The 21,742-nt window shown below is 21.5% G+C and overlaps 1 long non-coding RNA gene across 1 annotated transcript; it reads left to right on the top strand.

The window, feature by feature from the left end:
* The first annotated feature begins 1,844 nt into the window (after nucleotides 1-1,844).
* Nucleotides 1,845-20,159, top strand: LOC145837167 (uncharacterized). The gene is made up of 3 exons (XR_014369924.1): nucleotides 1,845-1,950; nucleotides 4,519-4,613; nucleotides 20,083-20,159. It is a non-coding gene; the product is annotated as an uncharacterized LOC145837167 (long non-coding RNA).
* Nucleotides 20,160-21,742: the final 1,583 nt, after the last annotated feature.

Genomic DNA, 21,742 nt, shown 5'->3' with positions numbered 1-21,742 from the left:
TTAAAATGTTACTTTTTTAAACAATCTGCTCTATAAAGTTTTTTTAGTATATCTTGTCAAAAATATTTGTTTTAAGTAAATTTAAAAATCTTAAATGTTAGCTATCCCTAAAAAAAAAGTTAAATAGTAACTCAGCCATAACTTACTGCATATTTTAAATATTTCAGCCTTTTGTCAAATCAAAAACATGAGTTATTTAAACTTTTTTTTTCTTTACCCTCTGTATTTTAATTTATTTAAAAATATTTTTTTATTATGTTCTTGGTTCTTTCCAAAGTGAAAATATTTTCAATATCAGTTTCTTCTGAAAAAAACTCTAATCAAAATAAAACCTGTTTTAATAGTAATATTTTCTTAAATTTTCTCATGGAAAAAACAAAATTATTAACTGTTGTTAGATATTATTTGTTTACCTAACAAATAAAAATGTTATTTTTAACTAGTTAATTAAAATGAAAATGGTAATTTTGTTAACTTAAACAATCCATTTTTAAACTTTAGACATATAAACATTTTTACATGGAACAATCTATCTGCCTCATTTACATCATACATGTAAGTTTCATTTAAAACAAATAAAAAAATCAGTAAATTTTGTTACATAAGGAATGACTATAAAATCATTTTTTTATAATGACTTGTTTTTATTTTATAACTTTGTTGTGTTTATAACATTTGTTTTTTTTCTTAAAAAATTGTTTAAAAAAATAAAAATAAAAAACAGTATAACTTTTTTTACTTATTGTTGTATCCTAAAAAACTTATTTAAACTCTTCTTTTATATTACTCAGTATTAGATAAAACTTATAATTTAAATTTAATAGCACATTTTCAAAATGTTGTTACAATAGTTGAGATCTTTTTATTTTCTTTCTAAAATTCAGAACATATGATAACAATATTGTTACTTTATACTTATATTTTTTCAAATAACTTAAGATTTAAAATAAAGGTAAACTGGTTTTATTTATGTGAAAATAATCCATAAACTGAATACCTACTTTAATTTTTTCAATTTTTTGTTTGTAGTAACATACTTTAAAATTTGTATATTTAAAATGTATTGTTTTTTTTTTGTGATATATCAATAATAAAATAAGGTATTCATTTTTTAAGTCACATGGTTGTATATTCTAATATTATTGTATATAATAGTATGTAATTTTAATATCATGTATTGTAATGTATACTTACAGTGTTTCAAAGCTATTTTTAAAATTAATTTAATTTATTTGTAAACCAGTTAGTTTCATTTTACTTTATTAAATTAAAGTTTAAGTTGTTTAAAAACTCAAATAAGTTATCTTACAATATAATGTTACAATTTGTTATAAAAAACTAGTTAATTTAAAATCAAAATCTATTATAATACTTAAACCATAAGTTTTCAATGTATAAGTTTCATAAAATGTAGATCAGAAGTATGAAATAAACTACAATTTCTAAATAAAAAAAGGAAATAACTTAGTGTTCTAGTTGTGTAACTAAAAAAGTGTTTAGTATTAGTTCATATATCTTAAAAATTAATTTATAAAGAAAAAAACAAATTATACTTATTAAATGAACAATTTTTTATGATTTAATAATTTAATATAGTAATTTATATAGAGTTTTGTTTATTGAACAACGAATTACAACTTACTATTCTATCGTTTTAATTTTAAAAAGTAATATGTTTTAAAAGACAAATAACCCAAATAAATGCAGCAAAATAAGTAATTTGTTTAGTAAAAGATACATTTTAATCACACAACTATCTTTATCAAAAACGTTATAACTAAAGTTAATTAAATCCACAACATTTAAACTAATAATAAATAGATATCTAACAGCTAAAAGGACCAGTGGACAGAAGTACTTTGAACATTAGACACAACTATGGGTTAGACATCTACTGAGTCAATTCACCATACTTTTCACAAGAAAAACTTCTGATGGAGGAAGTCAGTGGTGAGTCAAGTAAAGTCTTTTACTTAGAAGTCTTCTGTTAATTTAAAATTATTTTTTGTAACTTTATAGTAACTTTATAAGTTCTTATGTTTTAAAACGTATTATTGTTGTCAATGAATTTCTCTTGTGAGGTTGTTTTTATATAATTTCACTCTATTTATTGTACTTACTTCTGGGAATATAAAATTGTTTAATTATACTTTTTACAAACATAAAAATTTTTGAACAAGTTCATTGTATAGTCCAATTGATTGTTGTGTTTATGATTTTAAACTGGTCATATTATAAAGTTATTTTATAAATTAAATTCAAAAAATTACTTTTGAAAAAAAAATTTTCTAAAAATAAATTAGTAAATGTATTTTACTTGAAAATTAGATTTGTTTTCATTAATCTCGACCTTTGAACATAATGACCAATATAATAGGTTTTGAAAATGATGTTTTAAATTTGTATTTTAGTTTGCACTTATTTTTCGAACAACAAATATGACTATACTAATTTTTTTATTAAAAACCCTCAACGTGGATTTCTTTAAAAATATTTTTATGAAACGTGTTAGAAGAAATGAATATTTGATTTGAACTTTTTCTTGTTTTGTTCGAAGTTGTATTTAAGAATCGTTTCTGTTTTAAGTATTTTAAGTCGGTTTAAAAACTCAAAGTTAGTAATAATATAAATTATTATACTGTTTAACACAGTCTTTTTCCTTCATTAAAAAACTTGCCCTATAAAACACATTTGAAAAACATCAAAAAATTTTTGACAACCATGTTAATAGGTATATGATTAAACATTTTTTTATTTTTTAAAGTTTTTTATAAGTTAAACCATTTTAATATGAACTTAATAATAAATTAAAAATATTGTTTTATAACTAAGTTTAACACTTTACATTAGAAAAAAAATTGAAAGTTTTAAATTGAACTGGCATTGATATTTTAATAATTTTTATTAGTTTTTAATTGAGCGTATAATATTGTAGTTTACTGAAAAGAACCAAAACCTATTTTTAATTGTAATATCGAAAGGCGTGGCAAATCTGCATAAGTTTAGTATTTTTTTTTAAACTTATAAAATTAAGATTTATTTTGATTGGATTTAGTAATAGCTAATAGTTAAGGCGTGTCAAGTTTGTACATGCACAATGCGCAGTAACTTTGTGCGCATCCTTATCAGGAATAACATTAACTAGTTTCTTCTTTTGCAAAGTTTGTAATGAAATGCAACTTTTCTATCAATGTCAAATACTTGTAAATAATTCTTAGTTTATAACTTTTATTTTACAACTAGTTTTATGATTATAACTGTTTTTATTTTTATTTTTCTTAAACAACCAATAAATTTTAAACTAAACAATTTTCATAGAACCAAAAAAAAAAATTTACAACAATTTGTTTATTTATACAAACATTTTTAAACTCCAAAATTTAACATTTGTTTCCGTTTGTTTTTTACAAAATTTTAAGTTTAAAAATAAAATTAAAGTTCTAAATCCAAAAATGCGTATTTAAAAAGCTTGTTTGTTCTGTTTGTCTAATTCTATAAAAAGAAATTACGTTTAAACTGGTTTTTTGTTTTTTTTATGTAGTACAATTTTTTAAACATTTAAAAGTTTTTTAGGGAAAAATAAAAAACCACCCATACAAATTTTTCTTCAAGTTCTTGTTTGGTCTCAAATTAAAAAATAATAATTGATAAAACTGTTAATATGTAATGAATTTAATAAATTTCATAAAGTAAAAATTGACCCATTTATAAAACTTTAATAAGTTTTCCTAAACTAAGCCTCTTTTCTAAATTATTTCATTTTAAACTTCTGTTTTTATTTGATTAAATATTTAACTTGACATAAAAAATTAATGTAGGATAAAAATAATTTTTAACAAACTATCTTAAACAAAAAAAAATTTTTAAATATATGTTTATGTGGTTTAACGAAAACAAAGTTTAAATGTTTTAAATAACTTTATATTTTTATTGTTATAGCGGTTATTTTTTTTAGGATTTAATTGAAAGTTTTTATGTAATAACCTAATAATAATAATTAGTACGGTAACTAAAAAAATGTAAACAATGATATTTTACATGTGATATTAAAAGTAAAATATATTAAAGACTTAAAATTGTTTTTTTTTGTGTTACGTTAAACTTAAAAAAAAAACAGTTTTTTGTATTAAGTCGATCATTTTTAAATAATCTCTTTTATTTTAAGATAAAATATGTATTTATAGAATTTACACATGTTTTATAAAATTAACAGTTTGCTGATCTGATGTGTATAAAAGGTTCGGTGATTTGATACTGTATTGAGTGAAAAATATTTCTACTACCTATTTTAACAATTGACAATTAAATTTTTATTTATTTATTTGATTTGTAAATTCTTTTATGATTTTCTATATTAAACAACAATAACAACACTGTTGCAAATAATTTAACTAAACACAAATAACTTTGTTTTTCTGCTGTGAAAATAACTAAAAATTTATTGTTTAAACAATAATAGTTTATTTACTGAAAAACAATGTTATAACAAACAATTCACATTTCTTTTATCCCTAACAGTCATCAAAAATCCAGAAACTTTTGGACGTCATATTTTTCTTCGCCTCCTAAAGCCTTTTACGATCTAGGACAATTAAAAGAATGAATTTGTTAAGGTTTGTTGATTTTATAAAAACAAAAACTTAAACTTATGTTTTTCTAAAAAGATATTTTTATAGAAAGTTTTGTGTATTTTTCTTCCTAAATGTGAAGATTTTATGCTTTCGCTACTAAAATTTTTGTGTATTTTCAATATTTGGTTTGACTTTTTGTATATTAACTGGTTTTTTTCTAATTAGAAGTTTTGTATAAACATATATTTGTACTAACTAATATTGAGAGATTAACTTAATCCAAAAATTATATAAATTATTTTAAACTTGTTGCTTTAAGTTATTTTTGAAATGTTACATTTTTCTAATCTATTTTTAAACAAAACTAACTTCTTATACTTACTTAATTTTTTGCATCGTTTCAATAAAGCCAAAGTTAAGTTATCGCTAAAGTAATGTATCATTTGTAGCAAAAAGTAGTTATTAGAACTTGAACCACTTTAATTTATGTAAATATATATACAGTCCAAATAATTTTAACAACTATTTAGGATTCTGTTAATTTTAGTAATTTAAAAGCTAATAGTATTAAAATTTGTTTAATAGTTATTTTATAAAAAAGAGAGAGCCTTTAAACTCTAAAACATAACTTTGTTTTAAAAACGGTGAGTTTTTGCTGTGTTTATTTTTTGAATTGAAAAAGCTCTGATAGTTTCCTTATAAAATTTCATAATTAATTTCAAAATATTACTACTTTGTCTGAAATTTATTCTTATTTATATAAGTGTTGATGGTTGTGATAAATTTATATATGTGAAGTATATTTGTGAAAGAATTTTGAAAACCTGGAGAAAATTTTCCAAAACATTTGGCAACCTTGTATTTAAATAAGTAAATAATTGTTCCAAAACAATCAGCTAAAAGTAACTTTTTACCGTTTAATATAATGAAAACCAGTTCATCAGATACGAAGTTTATAAGTAGAAATCAATAAGATCAAGAGCAAAGCTAAAAGAAAAGAAAGAGGCTTTTTCATCAAAATATTTATCTCCTCCTAAAGTTTAAAGCAACTTTTCTAAAAAATTACTTAATACTAAACAATTCTATTTAAAAACCTATTTAATTTTTAATGAAAATATAATTTAAAAAAAAAACAGGATTTGCCAAAAGTTCTGGAACCCTTGAAAAACCTGGTAAAACCTCGAATTCTTAGCTATTTCCACATTTAAACAAACAACATTTTAAATAATAGCAAAATTTTAGCCATAAAGTTTTTCTAAAATCTATCATCAGGGTTTCAACTTTACCTGAAAACCTGGAAAAACCTTTAAAAACCTTGAATTCGACAATTTAGGCAAAAATAACCTGGAAAAACCTAGAAATTTGATCATAAAACCTGAAAAAACCCGGAATTTTTAATAATTTTAACATTATCAGTAGAAAATTTTCGATTATACACAAAAAATTTATCATACAAATAAGATTTTTTTGCCATCATAAAAAAAATTTTTTTTTTAAAGAAACAATTAAAGTAACTTCACAGTAACTTTTAAATGTTTTTATATTATTCAATACACTTTCTTATATAGAAATTAAGTTAGACTAAAAACAAACCAAAAAATGTGTACTTTTAAAAACCTGGAAGATATTTGGAAAACCTGGAAAAAAATTTGACAAACGAGTGGTAACCCTGTATCATTTATAATTTTTTCAGTATAATTTATATTCATTTTAATCTTGTTATACTATTTAGACAGTTTTGTTTACCTTAACTTAAGTTTTGTACTAAAAATGAAAAAAAAAATATTTATAAACATCTAGAAAATAATCAAAAAACCTTAAAAAAGTTTACAAAATAGATTTGGCAACCCTATATAAACTGGTTTAATTTCTTATTTAGGTCATAAAACTTCTGTTTTTTAACTTTGTTAAATTGTTGCTATGTGAGTTTTTTTTTATAAAACAAGTTAAGTTTTTCGACCATCTGTGATCAATAGCTTTAAATGAAAAGAAGATAGTGAATTTTCAAAATACTAATAAATAGAATATTAAAAAAGGTGCAGTCCATGCGTTTTTGATTTTTATGCAAATGACTACATTTTAAAAGTTAACTAATTTTTGTATATTCTATAAAAACTGACTTATAGTGTATACTTATTGGTTTTACATAGAAGGTAATATTGATTTTACTCTAGAAAAATATTATATACAAAGTCGTAAGTTTTTACTGTTCAAATATACTAATAACGAGTTAAAAACTGTTCATTTATTTTATACTTGGTTTTCTGTTAATGAAATACGAAACAAACGTCAATTAAAAAAAAAATTTAATATAATATAATTTTTGATTTTAAGTATAACAAACTTTCTGTGCACACAGTGAATATCATTGACTTAGAGTACGTGATTTAAACAAAAATATAAAATACATAATTCGTAAATAGCTGTTGATGCTTATATTAAAAGTAAAAAAACATTAAATCGTATATTTGTTCTATAATTTTATTTATATTTCACAAATACTTTGGTCGGTATTTAATTTGATTATCTCAAGTTTACCCGCTTGTGAGATCATAGTTCAGTAGTAGCGGCTTTATGACATTATAGTTCAAATTTACAAGCTTAATGACGTAATAGTTCAAGTTTACGGGCTTAGTTTTACATTATGTACTTTAAGATGGTTTTCATGGTATGCAGAGAACTTATTATATTTTGAAAATAAAGATAAAGCAATAAAAACGGATTTTATACGACTTTAATTTTGCCTTGTTCTTAAATAAATAATAACTATAAAACAAAAAATGACATGTATTTACTAGTTATTAATGTATTAAAACACTTAAGTCAAAAGAGTGTGATTTCAAATTATATTCTTTGCTGCATAGTCTGCAAAGAACTTATTTATCATTAGTATTTTGTAGTCAGCTTTTTAACATGTTGTAGACCACTACTTAAATAAATTAGAAAAATTTAATTTAAGTTTGAGTTTTATTATGAAATTGAATTTAAACAACTGTAAACATATACATCTTAAGACAATTAAAATTTAGCTATAACATATTAAAGCTTAAAAATCAGCTTTCTTAAAAATATTAAAAAATTGTATGTATAAATTACTACCATAATTTAATTAGGTATTTTGAACATTCAAAATTTAACGTAAAATAAAAGTATCATATTTGTTAAACTTCATTGTTCTGTTTAAATATGGAAAAACTGGTTGAAATAATAAATCTTTACTATGAGTAAAACTTTTATTGAAAGTTAAATGTAAGTAATAATTATTAAGTTTTGAACGCATTTTGAACGACTAAAAAAACTATATATTACGAGCAAAGTTTTGGAATTAACGACATAAATAAAATTTTGACGCATTTTGTTGCATAGCAAAAAATAAAACTACACAGAATTAGAATACTTTCGTGGCTGAAATTTAAATGTTCAACTTACGTCACATTATAAAACCACTAACTGTTAACTTTTATATTAACATATAGTTAAAGTTATTAGTTATTACTAAAATTGTCGCTTTTTAAGTAAAACTTTACGTCTTATTTGAAAACTGTTGTAAAAACAGTTGCTATTTCTATTATGTTGTAATTTTTTTTTTGATTTAAACAAAAAACTGAAATATTTAGACCAGTATTTACCAAAAATAATAATAAACGAAGCAATTTAAATGATGAAATTTTTCTAAAATTATTTTTTTTCAATAGTCAGAAAGAATTCAATCAAATATTTTTAAAATTTCAAAGACTAAGAATACTATTTTAGAATACATTTATATTTCCTAATCTACTTAATGGTGCAGTAATTAAATGCAAAATTTGACTGACTAATGGCTAATCTTATTATAGATGAACAAAGTTTAAGCTTTTAAGTTATTGAATATAAGTAAAGGGTTATTGAGACTTGGTTAGATGTAATTAAATGTGAATGCTAATTTGTAGATATTAAGAAAAAGTATAAAAATAAACTTTTCTACATATCTAACTTATAATATAATGTGGTTAGTGTAAAATAAAACGTGTATAAAATTTAACTTAAATTTAAGTATTAGATGTTTTTATATAATACTTTTCAGACATGATATCAGTTTTTAGCAGGTTGATGTTATGTTAGAACAATAAAAAATAAAAAATAAATATTTTTTTTTGAAGTCGACAAGTAGTAATTAAAAATTAATATTAAATTGAATGTAGAAGTAGAAGTTCTTTTGTTATATACTTATTTTTTATATATTCATGTAATTGAATTTTTTTTGTGGATAGCTTGAAAGCTGTAAAATTAATTTGTGAATTAAAGTAAAAAAGTTGACTTTAAACTTGATGCGTTTTATATATTATTAATTTTGAAAATCTTATTTTAAAAATTCACCAATAAACCTAAAACTTTGAACAAAAACCACTAAAAAAACTTTGAAAAGCCTGGAAATTTAAACAAACTTACCCTACAATTAGTAAAACTTCAATTTGACACAAAAAGTTTGTCGTATAGATAAAAACACATTTAAAGAAGCTTTAAGAATTTTTTTTAATTTCGTTATACTTCTTAACACAGTTTTTACCTTAAATTCAATTATAAATAAAAATAAACACAAAAACTGTAATTTTAACGAACTGGAAAAAATTTTGAAAACTTGGAAAAAAGTTTCCAAAACATTTGGCAACCCTGTATTTAAATAAGTAAATTTCTGTTTAAGTAATTTACTCAGTAGGTTAAAAAGCTCTATTTTTTTGTTCCCTGAAATTAATGTATTATTATTAAAAGCAGTATTAGCAGTATTATTAAAAGGTTCTTTTATTAATACTTTAATGTAGCTTGAAAATATTTTTCGTAACTTTATTATATATGAGTAGAGATGCGCAAATTAAATATTTTATTTACAACCAAGTTTTGGTCAAAAAAAATGCGACCTCATCAAGTAAAATAAAACAGCAAACTGCACAAAACAATGTTGCTTATCTATAATATTATTTAAAAACTTATTCATGCATTAAAATCTAAACAAATAACTAAAATGTTACATATTCGAAAAGCTTATCAGTGTATAATTAGATAAAATTTGTACTAATTTTAAAACGGTTTGCATTTAATTGATATAATGAATCAAAAAAAATATTTGGATCAGAAGATTTTTAATAAAAAATTAAACATGTTCGTACCTTGAAATTTATGTAAATGGAATTAAAACTATTTAAAATTGGAATTTTAAGCTAATAATCAACAAGACATTTAAAAAACTTAAAATAACTGAAACTTTGAAAATATAATTTGTATTAAGTTAATATAACAGTCAAAATTTGAACGGATTTGAGAAATATCTAAAAAAAAATCTAAAAATTTATATAAGTTTATTAATAACAGTTTAAAAATTTTAATTTAAACCAAATATAAACAAAACTCAATGAAAAAGACAAAAATCTATTTTGTAATAGTATTATAATCTGATTTAAGTTTTGTCTGCTTTTCAGCTTATTAATAATAATTTGTTTCTGTGTCTGTATGAGTTCATTAATTATTTTCTTATGTTGATGCATTTTGTACTAAGTTGAAGTATTAATAAAGCTTTTTAAGCACAACCTGCATGTTATTGTTCCTGGTTTAGTTTTTTTTACATCTTTTTAGTACATTCCATTTTAATTTGTATTTCTTTTTTTTTTGTGTCTTATTTTTTAAAGTTTAGTTGCTTCTTTGCACTGGAGGTAGTTTTTGACATTTAGTTTGCTATTTATTGTGGTATTGTGTGTTGCTATGCGTATTTTTTTAGCTGATTGGCACTTAGTCCAATATATATTTTTGATGAGTTGTCTGTTTTTATTGTTGCCTGGTAAATTAAATATTCTGCCCTACATTCTCCTCCTTCATGGGGCATGTTTTTTTCTTTCTGCTGTTACATGATTCAGCTTTGTTTATTTTATTCTTGTTTATTACATTTTTGTTGTGGTTTTTTACTATTGGTTCACTCTTTGTTATGTGAAGTTTACTATTTTATTTTACCTGAAGAGGTCACAATTTTTTTGGCACCGAAACCTTGTTGTAAATAAAGTATTTAATTTGCACATCTCTATTTACATAAGCTCTTTATATTTCAGTAAACTGAGCAATCTTTTTTAGTTAGACAAATAATTATATACTAACATTATTCTAAAAAAGTGAGAACAAGTAATATTGCTTTGAGAATAAAATTAAATGTATGAGTACTAAACATTGTATTTGTTTATAATATAATTTGATTACTGATTTGTAGTTTTTTTTTCAAACTGTTTTTTATTAATGTTGCAGTGAACCTTTTGTTATTTCTATATTTTTTACAAGTGATGTTGAAAATATTTAAAAAATAATATGATATCATGCTTTTAGTAATTATAAAATTTAAAAAATCATTTTAAAACATATTTTCGTGGTTAAAAATGTTATAAATAATGTTTAATAATAGTAAAATACTTTTACATACTTTATCAATTTTAGTTTTACATAATTTAATCTTACTATGATTTATAAGACACAACTTCAAAACGAACTAAATTTAATATTATAAAGTATTTCACAGTGTTACACTTATTAACAATGAATTATATACAAAGCTGTAAAATAAATTTTATTATTAAGCTAGTTTGTAATCTATCAGTGACGTCACGTTAAGATATTTCAAACTGTTGTTTATAACATTTTTTTATCAATAAAAAAAAGCTCTTACTTCGAAGTCAAATTTGTTCAAATTATTGTGTATATTTAAAACTGTTGTAAATACAGTATGCATATATAAGTTACCTTTAAACTAGAATGTAAAATTATGTTTTTTAGTTTAGATTAAATTAACACAAAACGTAAATTAAACAAGTTCGAAATAAGATAAAAATAAAAAAAGTTAATGGTGAAAATTATTTTTTTTTTGTAAATAGTTTGAACTAATTATTTATTATAAATGATTAATTTTTGTTAACAGAAATAATTTTGTTTACAAAATTTTAGTTTAAAATAAAGAATTTTTGAGCGAAATATCCGACTACAATTTATTAAATTAACGCAAATTTAACAGCCAAATACTGTCGCACTTTAGTAAATCGTTACTCGAAAAAGTACATATAAAGTACTTTTTTAAATTTTTTATTTTTCATTTATAAAATTATTATTACTGCTACAATTTATGTAAAAATTTAATTATAGCTTTATAAATATCAAAAATTTTTTAACAATGAACAATAAAAAATTTACTATATTTTTTAAATCGACAAGTAGTTATAAAAACTTCATTTTAAACTATATGTAATATTATAAGTTCTTTTGTTAAATACTTGTTTTTTATATATTCATGTAATTGAAATTTTTTGTCAATAGCTTGAAAGCTGTAAAGTTTGTGAAGTAAAGTAAAAGAAAATGTTGACTTTAAACTTGATCCTTTTTATATTAGTTAGTGCTGAAAGTCTTAGTTAAAAAATTCAACAATAAACCTGGAATTTAGAACAAAAACGACTAAAAAACTTGGAAAATCCTGGAAATTAAAAAAAATTTAGTTAAATTTGTAAATTTTCAATGTGACACAAAAAAATTTTCGTATAGATAAAAACACATTTAAAAAGCATTGCGATATCTTTTCAATGTCGTTATACTTCTTAACACAGTTTTTACTTTAAAATTAATTATGAACTAAAAAAAAAACCCTAAAACCTGTAATTTTGAAAACTTGGAAAGATTTTTGAAAACCTTGAGAAAATTTTCCAAAACATTTGGCAACCCTGTATTTAAATAAGTAAACTATTGTTCAAGTAATAATTTGTTTTTAAATATTTTATTTTTTGTTTCCTGAAATTAATGTACTTGTTTTGCTTAAATGCTTGTTATATGCTATAAGTTAAGATTCCTACTTAACTTCAGCATTTTTTAAAGAACTGATGAACTTTTGTTTTATATAAGTTTTATACATTAATTATAGTTAAATGCATTTAAATATAAAATGTTTAAAAATTAGTTTGCAAACAGTTATTTTTTTTAATCTTAGTTACGATATTATAATATGTTTTTTCTTTAAAAGTTTTTATATTACATGATTGTAGTCTAAACAGGTATTTTCTTAAAAATATATAGACTAGGTTGATGGTAGTAGTAAACTTAAACGATCTTATTATCTTGATATTAATTTTTTTTAATGTTAGTTCTAACTTATAATCAATAGTTTGCATTTAATGTTGTTAAAAACTATAATTGCAAAAAATTTTTAACAACCTAGTGACGTAGGCATATAAACATCGCAAAACACAACATACTGTTTGACTTTATATTTTTATTAGTTTTCTGCATTTTAACCCAACTTTTTTCAACCACATATTTTGTTTTTAACTGTGTTGTACACACAGCATTTAAAAAAATATTTTGTAAAGATTGATCTTTAAAAAAACTTATATTTAATTTTTAAATAACTATTATACTCTTAGAAATATGATAGGAAAAACTAAGTAATATTTTACGTTTTATTTTATACTGTTAGTCTTAAATAATGTTTTGTTAGTTTATAAGTTTTTAGTAAAACACTTTAAAAATTTTTTTGGTTTTTTAAATATTTTTTTTTTACTACTGCTAAGAGTATCTATCATTAGAGTTTGGAAATAAATTTACAATACCATAACTTTTATTAAATATGTAAATATTTAATTAAATTATATTATGCTAAATTTTTGTTTATAAGCAGTAATGTTTAAAGGTATTTTTATTAATACTTTGATGTGGCTTAAGATATTTTTTTAATATTATTTTATATAAATAGAGATGCACAAATTAAATATTTAATTTACAACCAGGTTTCAGTGACAAAAAAATGTCATCTCATCAAGTAAAATAAAACAGCAAACTGCACAAAACAATGTTGCTTATCTATAATGTTATTTAAAAAATTATTCATGCATTAAAATTAAACCAATAACTAAAATATTATATATTTGAAAGGCTTATCATTGTATGATTAGGTAAAATTAGTACTAATTATAAAACGGATTAAACTTAATTTGTTTAATGAATTCAAAAAAATAACTGAACTAAGAACCTCTTAAAAAAATTTACAGATATTCATAACTTGAAATTTATCTAAATGGAATTAAAATTATTTTAAATTGGAATTTTACGCCAAGTATCAATAAGACATTTAAAAAACTTAAAATTACTGAAAATTTCAAATTTAATTTGTATTAAGTTAATATAACAGTCAAAATTTGAACAGTATTAAGAATTATCTAAAAAAAACTCTAAAAATTTATCTAAGGTTATTAATAACAATCTAAAAATTTAATTTAAAGTAAATATAAACAAAATTTAATGAAAAAGTCAAAAACCTATTTTAAACAGTATTATAATATGATTTAAGTTTTGTCTGCTTTTCAGCTTATTAAAAGAATTTGTTTCTGTGTCTGCATGAATTCATTAATTATGTTCTTATGTTGATGCATTTTGTACTAAATTCAAGTATTAATAAAGCTTATTTTAAGCACAACCTGCATGTTATTGTTCCTGGTTTAGTTTTTTTTTTCTTTTTAGTACTTTCCATTTTAATTTGTATTTCTTTTTTTTTTGTGTCTTATTTTTTAAAGTTTAGTTGCTTGTTTGCACTGGAGGTAGTTTTTGTCATTTAATTTGCTATTTATTGTGGTATTGTGTGTTGCTATACGTTTTTTTTAGCTGATTAGCTAGTTGTCCAATATATACTTTTAATGAGTTGTCTGTTTTTATTGTTGCCTGGTAAACTACATTTTCTGCCCTACATTCTCCTCCTTCCAGGGGCCATTTTCTCTTCCTGCTGTTACATGATTCAGCTTTGTTTATTTTATAGTTGTATATTACTTTTTGTTGTGGTTTTCTATTATTGCTTCAATGTTTGTTATGTGAAGTTTTTCAGATATTATTTTACTTGAAGAGGTGGCAATTTTTTGTCGCAGAAATCTGGTTGTAAATAAAATACTTAGTTGGCACATCTCTATTTAAATAAGCTCTTTATACTTAAATAAATTGAGAATATATCTAACATTATTCTAGCTATAATCTAACATTATTCAAGTCAGAAAAAGTAAAACTGCTTTGAGATTAAAATTAAGTGCATGAGTATTAAACATTGCACTTGTTTATAATATAATTCGATTACTGATTTGTAGTTTTTTTTAAACTATTTTTTTATTAATGTTGCGTGAACCCTTTGTTATATCTTTACTTTTTACAAAAGCCGTTAATAAATAATTAAAAAATAATATGAAATTATGCTTTTAGGGATTATAAAATTTAAGAAACCAATTGAATTATTTTTTCAAAATTAAAGATTAAATAAATAATGTTTAATAATAAAGAATTACCTTGTTTTAGTTTTACATAACTTAATCTTACTCTGATTTATAAAACAAAACTTGAAAACGAACTAGATTAATATTAAAAAGTATTTAACAGTACTATATTTATTAACACTGAATTATGTACAAAGCTGTAAAATAAATTGATAAACTAGATTGTAATCTACCAGTGACGTCACATAAAGAAATCTCAAACTGTTGTTTATAACAACTTTATATTAATAAAAAGCACCAGTACATGTATACAAGATTGTTGGTACTAAAGTTTTCTTTTTTAAAACTGTTGTAAAAACAGTATACATATAAGAGTTATTTTAAAATTGAGAATGTAAAATCTTTTTTAGTTTAGATTCAATTAACACAAAAAGTAAAACGTAAATTAAATAAGTTCAAAACAAGGTAAAAATAAAATTATTCAATGCTAAAAATTATTATTTCTTCTACAAATAGTTTGGACTCTTTATTTATTATAAATAATTAAAGAGAGAGCTAACTAACTAAGATAAGTAAACAGTAAATAGTTTGAATTTAAAAAGCTTTACTTTATTAAATAATACTTCTTGTTTGAGAACTGTTGTAAAAACAGTTACTATTAGTATCATGTTGTTTAAACGTTTTTGATTATAAAAATGCTGAAAAAATTAGAACAGTTTTTGCCAAAAGGATTACATTTTTCAAATCTTTAAGTAATTTCAATATTGTTTTTAATCATTATTTATCATACCTCAGTTTTTTATTTATAAAATTATCATTATTGCTATAGTTTCTTTACATATTATTAAACACCTTAATCAAATTTCAATGTCTAATTTAAACCATATCAATGTAGAAAATTTTTAATTTCAGTTTCTATAAATTGTATTTCTAGGTTAACTTTTTGGATAATAGTTGATAAAATAGTAATAAAACAGTTTATTCGTATGTTTAATACAAAACTTACTCAATTTATTAAACATATATGTAATTTAACATTTTCTCAAAGCTCCCTAGCTGAAGTCTTTGAAAACACTTGTCATTTTTTTAACAAAATATACGTTCTGATCAATACTCTGTTTTAAAAACTTTGGCTAGAATATACAACTTATTTTTTAAATTATGATTTGCTAAATGTACGGCCACAATAACAAATTTAAGTTGTAATTGTCGCGTATCAGCTGTTTTTTTTTTAAAGTATTCTAGATGCAATAAAATTTCATAGATAAATTGTAGTTGAAACTATGTTCACGCTATTACAATCAAATATAAGGACTGTAAACTATTCAAAGTATAATAGAAGTTTTGAGTACATTTTAACTGATAAAAATATATTTTATCATTATTTTTTTTTTACCGTTATATATTTATCTAAAAACAAAAACATCTTTTCGGTGGGTAGGAAACTTTATTGGTTTTAGAGTTTTTCTAGAGTTTTTGGTAACTTTTGTAATGTCAAACATAAAAATTTAGTGGTAAAAAATAAAATTATCATTATTTTGAGTTTTATCAGTATCAATAAAATACTTTGTTTATATATGTAAAATTAAAAATGAAAAAAAGAAATAAAACAGATTTTAAATTTTTGTTATCAAAAATAATTTTGTTTATAAAATTTTAGTTTAATATAAAAAATTTTTAAGGAAAATATCCAACTGAAATTTATTAAAATTAATGCAAATTTAACAGCCAAATACTGTCGCATTTTAGTAAATCGTTAGTAGAAAAAGTAAAGTATTTATTATAATTTTTTTTTTAATTTATAAAGTTGTTATTACTGCTACGACTTTAGTAAAAATTTAATTATAGTTATACAAATATCAAAATTTACATAGTAGTAGTTTTTTTATTGTTTATGGAACACTTATAAGTAAAACCGATCCTAAATGGATATCAATTGAAATACTTTTTGCTAATTATGACATTATTTTGATAAAAAAAAATAAAGCTGAAACATAGATAATTTTAAAAGTTTTCATTTTTCTTTTCTTATAACTTATAAGACTATAGCACAAAAGTTCAAAAGCTTGTTGTATATAATCAAATCAAAAAAAGCTCAAGTATCTGATTGTCGTAGGCAGTAAAATGCAACAAAAACTTAATAATTAATCTTCTATATATTAAAAATAATTTTTCGAATTTAAAACCAGCTTCGAAGCTTGCTTTGCAGACAATTTTAAAGCTGTCGAAGAAACAGTAAAGAAAACTTTTATACAATCAAAATAAAATCAGTGATATTTTTTTTTCTTAACATAAACATATTTTTTTATCAAATTATAATTCTCTCAAAGATGTTCATAAAATTATAGTACATCTAAATGAATAAATAAAAGATTAAGTAATTTTTAGCTGTTTATACTTTTTTTTATAATAACAGATTTATTAACTAAACATGTTATCTAACATTAATAACTTTGCTATTTGTTTGTTTAATTAAAGCTTTGTTTTAAGTATGTTACAATGTATATCTTTTTATATAGATCTATGTAGTAGGGATAAAAAAATTTAAAAAAAGTTCAAGTGTAGTATTTTTATTTTGAAACTTTTTCATAATTACCATTTATTATTTTATAAATAGTATTTTTTATATTATAAACTGAGTTTGTTTTTCAATATTAGAAACTGATAATAAGATAATAATTTTTCATTTATCAATGCAACATATACGCTATATTTTTTAATACAAAAAAAATAGCACTGTACTTATATATTTTATTAACTAAGCCACTAAAAAATTACACTAAGCCATTAAATCTTTTTTTTTTAAACTTTTCTCTCATCGACGCTTAGTTGTTGCATTCATATGTCAAATTATTTATTACCATCACTTATGGAAAGATTTGCGACAAGTTCTGTTTTAAAATCCAACATGATTTTGTGTTTTAGTCTTAAGAGACGCATGCTAGTTTTATAATAACACTAAATATAACTAAATGAACATTGATTAATTCTTAAGATAATTAATCTAAAAGTCTGTTTACAGTGTTATAAATGTAAATATACAAGGAAACCATAACAGTTTCAAGAACTTTATATTTTTTTCTTTACATTGCACCTTATTAACAAAGTACACTAAAAAGACATCAAAATTAATAAAGAAATTAAACAAATATATAATTGATAAAGCATTTTAGTTATTTATGTCGCATAACTTATAAAAAAAATGAACTTTAGCATTTCAGTTCATTGTAGATTAGAATATAAGTATTTTGTATTGATTTCTATGGCGATTTTTTTAAAATAATATTTTTTTTAACATAACAGCAATCCACAACTATAACAAAATTTATTTGCTTGTTTAAAACTTTATGTAGTTTATTTTGTTGATTTTTAAAAATAAATGCAAAATTTTATAGTTTTATGCAGCTAGATAAGTTGACTTTAGAATTTTAAACACTTCGTTTTAGACAAACATTTAAAACTTTGAAAATATAGTTGAAAGTATTATTTCTGAACTTGTTTTTTTTAAACTTAAAACTTTGTTTTTTTTTCTAATAACATTAATTGACTGTTTTGAAAAGTTTTAATTTTTTGGTGTGCAACAGTTTTTAACAGTTGTGTTTTACATTTTTAACTTTAAAAAGATATATTCATATATAAACAAAAGTATGACATTACTTTTACGTTTACTGCATTATTTGTGTTTTTTTTAATTACAAGTAATTTTAGTTAATATTGAGTTTATTTTGAGAATAGCAAATACTTAATAAAATGCTATCAAAGATTATTGAAACCTTTTTATTTCCGGTTTACAAAACTTACTTTTTCTCTATTAAAACTTTTATGCCACCTATCGACGATAGGTATGCATAAAAGGTCGCATAAATTTTCGGTTATTATGGATAGATCAGGCTATTTTTATAACATATGAAAAAATTTAACACATTACATAATTAGTTTTAATTTAATTAAAAAATATTTATTTCTATATATATATAGTTCTTTTCGACTTTACATTTGTGTTTTTATAGTTAGAGCAGTTATTTAAGAACATAACTTTTATATCAAAGTTTTTTTAACAAAACAAGTTTCGCTCAAAATGATACTGTTACTTTTATAATTTAAGACTTTCTATAAAAAAAAAACTATAAATTCAAAGAAAGTAAATTGTTAATAAGGCAATTAATTAAACTTTTAAGCGTAAACAAAACTATACAATACAAATCAAGACTAATTATATCATAAAGTTACAGTATAAATTATTTGCTTTAAGAGTTTAAGCTATGCAGAAATAAGGGTTGTAAAAAGTATCTCTTTTAAGGTTTTTTTTGGAAACTTTAATAACAATTTTTTATGTAGTTTTAGCGTTTAATCTGTAATTCAATTAGAAAAATTTATAAAAATTTTTAGTTTATTTAAAAAAAACTATTTAAATAATTCTTGACGATATTTAATACATAATTTAGATACTTAAAAGTACTACTTTAAAATTATAATCCTAATTCGATAACTCAAAGGTATTTTTTTACACTATGTCCTTAGACTAAATTTTTAATTGCTTTTTTTGTCGTTCAAAAAGTTTACTCATCAGTGATATTTTTCAGAGCTAAAGTTATTAAGGTAGAGATCTTTACATTGTGTTTGTAAAATATATTAGTCAAACCTTACATTTTTTAGCTTTATATTCTTTGCTAAGTCTGTAATATTAAACTACATATTTTAGACTATTTGCGTTATGAAGTTAAGATTATAACAATATAATTTTAGAAAACTTTGATTTTAGACAAAGTTAAGCTACAAATCCTGTACTCTGTTAGCCTCTGTTAGCCGTTGCATGATTAAAACATTTAAAAAGAAAATTTACAGATGTTAGAAGTTTAGACTAAAAGACAAAACAGTTTTTACTATAAACTTTTAATATACACATACAATCCTTTCTTAAAAAAACTGCTAAAAATGGTATTTTACGTAGAGACTTGAACGAGCAATAAATTTTTTTCTCACCAATAATAAAACTTAACTAAACAAGTATTTGTTTATAATAAAATATAATAGTATAATCAAGCGCCTCGTAACTGCTGTTTAACTTTTATCTCCTTATGAGTTTTGGTAAAAATTTGATTTTTATAAACACAATTTTAGTATATTGTTAGAAAACAAATTTGTGGAGCTTAACAAACTGGCTTAGGCTCTAGTAGAATAAAAAAAATAACTATTTTTAACTGTCACAAATATTTAAAATTTGTTGTTTTGAGTTATGATTAAAACTAAAAAAATAATATTTAAAATAGAATAAAGGTATCTGTTGGGTCATTGCTGGTGATTTGATGAACAACATCAACAAACGTCAACATTCAGTAATATTGTGTTTAAAGGTAAGATAATAGGTTATTTATGTTATACATTCAGTTGTAAGTTACAAAAACTAATAAAAAGAAACAAAAAAATTGGTGTTTATGTTTTTTTTTAGTTTCGGATTTGCACAACTTTTTAGTAGCAGTTGTAATAAAATTTATTAACAAAGAATTAAACAAAAAGTTTACTATTTTAAAGTATTAATTAATAAAATTATTCCAAGTGTATTGGGGTTTATACTTTAAAGATATAAATCTAAAATTTTTCTAACATGTCTTTTAACGGACAAACTTCTTAGAAATTGTTTTATGCTTAAAACTTTTTTCTTTTTGTTTAAATAGTATAAAAAAATATTTTTTTAACATGTTTTAAGTAAAGACTCAAGAAATTAAAAAATGAGATGAGTTAGAACTTATTTAATTAACTCTTGAAATATTGTATAATTATACTTGATTTTAAGCATAGCTACAACTTACAAGTGATAGTAATAATAACATAGTTAACTTTAGCATCAATTTAAAATTTAAAACTATTTTATTATAAAGTACAGCATAATTAAAATACTTTTATAGTTTACTAACAGTGATTTGAAAAAAATAATATTTAGAGTATTAATAAAAAACTAAATTATACCTAAAAAAACTTTGGGTTCTTTTGTAATTTTTTATAAAAGTTTAGTTACTTTGATAAAGAACTTGTTGTTTTATAATGTTTCGCTTTGCTTTAAAACCAAGTTTGTAATTAATTAAAACACCAATATCTCCATGACATATAAACAGCACTTCATTAACATTTCATCAAAATGAACTATTCAAATCATGCTGACTTAATCTTATCTTCAAAATGAGGTTGTTGTAGTTTTAAATAATTTGTTTTAATTTTCTCTGTAAGTTATTAATCTAGTTTACTATTGTTTAAATTGTGTAAGAGTAAGTATCAATTAGGCTTCTGTGTTTAGCCAATAGTATTTTAAATGGGGTCGCTTGAGAATTCCACTACTAGCCAATTAGAGCAAGCTTTTTATAAGCCAATCAGTGGCTGTTTTAACAGTAGTAACAGTAGCTTAGCAACAACTGATGCTAAGCTGAGAAATGTAAAACCATCCATTGAAATAAGAAATAAATTAAATAATAAAAGAAGAATTTAATTACAAATGTATATTATGATAAATAAAAAAATTAATTCATTTTCTTAGGAATATATAGTGATAGTTATAAATTAGCTAGAAATGTCCTAATAAAATTTAAAATAGTTTATATATTTAGTTTTGTATTAAGGTTTAATATATCATCATTTTTTATTTGGTTTAATAACATTTAAATTCGTTGAGGTACTTCTTATTATTATTTTTTTGTAGCATTTAAATAGAATTAGTTGTAATTTACAAAAAATGGTTAGTGTATTTTTTGTATACTAATTTTAGAATTAGAATGAATTATCAGTGTTATGTTTGAAACGCTTTTAAAACATAAAATAATTTTAGCTCTTGTTTTTTACAGGCAACAGAGAAGATAGAAGTTATATTGAAAGGAATTAGCCCTTTAGACCAGGTATTTTTGTTAGAGAAAACTAACACTAACTTATTAGAAGTTAATA

This window comes from Thalia democratica, chromosome 5, assembly GCF_965202585.1.
Source record: "Thalia democratica chromosome 5, ktThaDemo2.hap1.1, whole genome shotgun sequence".
Taxonomy (NCBI): domain Eukaryota; kingdom Metazoa; phylum Chordata; class Thaliacea; order Salpida; family Salpidae; genus Thalia; species Thalia democratica.
Note: the sequence above shows the minus strand (reverse complement) of the source record. Positions and strands in the feature narration are given on the sequence as shown.